Source organism: Berghia stephanieae, chromosome 10 (assembly GCF_034508935.2).
Source record: "Berghia stephanieae isolate SIO BIC M18660-M18661 chromosome 10, UCSD_Bste_1.3, whole genome shotgun sequence".
In the NCBI taxonomy this organism is placed as follows: Eukaryota; Metazoa; Mollusca; class Gastropoda; order Nudibranchia; family Aeolidiidae; genus Berghia; species Berghia stephanieae.
In genome coordinates this window covers 36901893-36904392 of record NC_088369.1, presented here as the reverse complement: position 1 = coordinate 36904392, position 2500 = coordinate 36901893, and the positions used below count along the sequence as shown (strand labels likewise).

General features: G+C 36.0%; 1 protein-coding gene across 3 annotated transcripts in view; it reads left to right on the top strand.

Moving 5' to 3' along the window:
- Nucleotides 1-2500, top strand: part of LOC144981071 (uncharacterized) — a 466989-nt gene that overhangs the window by 275036 nt on the left and 189453 nt on the right. The gene's annotated exons all lie outside the window — the stretch shown is intronic.

Below are 2500 nucleotides of genomic sequence, written 5' to 3'. Positions count from 1 at the left end.
TGCTGATGGAACGAACGTTGATTTATACTTGTTAGTTCTACATTTAATCTGACAAAACCTTCTCCCAGATGGTAAAAGACTAAATTCATGGTATAAAATATGTTTTTTATTGTTGGTAATTGAGAATGCTTTCCTTTCTATTGCTTTTCCATGAATTCTTTCTACTCCATCAAGAGGATGGTTTATTATTTTTGATGCCTCTTTAATAGATTTTGAAATTTTTGATTATATATATAGTATGCACTTGGTAAAGAAGTTAACAACAAGCAAAACTGGCCAACACACAAATTTGAAGGTTTATAGTCTGGTTAATACAGTTTAGTGAGAAGTACTCATAAACGCGGACGGTAAAAAACAATAACAAAAAGATGAGTGACGTCATCTTCGAACTATCTATAGGAATTATCTTCATAACGGGTATTTTGCGTAAGCATAAATGTTTCTTTTGTAACTTTAAAATCCGGGGTGTGAGCCGCGATTTCCGGTTTGAGAAATGACTTGCGTCATGCGAAACAACCAATGAACGAATCGAGACCAAATCACGTGAGTGAGTAAAAATAGATTTTCTACTTCACCAATCAGCGCCGTTGACAACGGCTTGTATATAATTCGATGCGCTTTCTTAGAGTTATTTTAAGTATGACAACTCAAATTTTGACAGCTATCCTGAAAATATCGTGAGCGAAGCATGTGTAAACAGCAGTGAGGGGAAAAGTGTTAATAAATACTAGTTGAAATTAGATTTATTGATTAAGATGCAAGTGTACGCCCTTCGGCCTCATGTGATTCTATGAAGGAATGTAGATAATCCATTAAACAAATTAATGTGTGAGTACATGACATAATCAGTCGGAATGTGACAATTTTGGATTTGCATTTTGTTTGTTTGTTGCATTTTCTGAAAAAAATATGCTCTCCAGAGTATTGTAATCTTTATTTGAAGTAAATCGGGTGATTTTTCATGAAGATATGGTCAGATGTATTCGAAAGGTTTCCAGCAACTTTTTCTCAAATTTCATACTTTTTCAACTTGACTAGCTGTAAAAACTGTTTAGAAGTGAAATTAAGCATTGATATTCTCCGAAGATGTACAAAAAGGGCTGATTTAATCATTTATGACAAGAACTCATTTTGGACAAAACTTAACCTTCTAACTAAACTTGGCAATATCTCAGTTCAAACCTTTTCACCATCCGACTGATTTTGTCATTCACTGTAACAAATGTCTGATCTCAACGGGAATTCCTCGCATTTTCCAATGTGAGCAAACCGGGGGTTAATAATATTCTCTATGAAAAAGAAACAAACCATTAAAAAAAAACAAAAAAACAAACCAAAAAAAAAAAAAAACATTTTTAAAAAAATGCCTGAAATGGGGCTCGAACACAGGACCTTCCGGGTACAGTGCAATGCCTTAGCCATTGAGCCACATCGACCAATTCGCACCCCCCGCCCCCCCTCCTCCAAACCGAAATACTAATGACAATAATATAGATATTATTATATCAGCTTGTTGTTGACCGAAATAAAATATATTATGGTATATGGTATAGTATTCCTGTTATCTTCCTTGTTAGTTGTGCACGTGTTGTGTGTGTGTGTGTGTTTGTGTGTGTAAACGTGTGTGTGTATGTGTGTGCGTGTGTGTGTGTGTGTGTAAATGTGTGTGTGCGCATGCGTGTGTGTGACAACTTCTTGGGGACTTCGACTCTTGAGCAGTTGACTGTCGTACCCTGGAAAGATATGGAGTTAAAAATTTGGCCAGAAAACGTGTCTTCCAAAAATCGATCGGTTTAAATTACCTTCATCTTGGCAAATAGAAAAAAGCTCTCAAACGCGGTAATTGGCGAAGTTAACTCTCTCCTTATCAGCCATTTTCAGGATTTTCCACAAAACTTCACACCCAACTAACACAAAAATATATTTTTTATCACTCAAACACAATAGCAGTAAAGTTCTTGCCATACACAATTTCTTTGGTAAAACATGCTCTACAACACACTGTTCATTTTCTCTAATTTTTATGATGTACAAATGAAATTTGAAAAAGAAAAATGTTGGTTGTATCGTAACGAATCTGAGGATTTTCCTGTGGTTGGTAAGGTAAGGGTTAAATTATGACTCTCGACTTGGCAAATAAAAAACAAAGCTCTCTAACTTGGAACTTGGCCAAGTTAAGAGTTTTTTTTGGTCAAGATGAGCTGATGGTGATCTAAATCGACGGATATTTCAAGGACGAGTTTTCTGGACAAATTTTGTTTGAATAGGTGTTCTCTGGGAATCAATTGGTCTAAGAATTCACCCTGCGAAGTCAAAGGTCTTTAGGATAGGTATGCGTCAAAGGGAGCAGATCAAAGTAAAAGATCAGGAACTCGAAGATAACAAAGAAAGTATTGGACTGGAACCCTCAGGGCAGAAGATCAAGGAGAAGGCCACGAGGAACATGGAGAAGAGTTAAAGAAGCTGATATACAGAGAAGTGGTAAGACCTGGAATGAGAT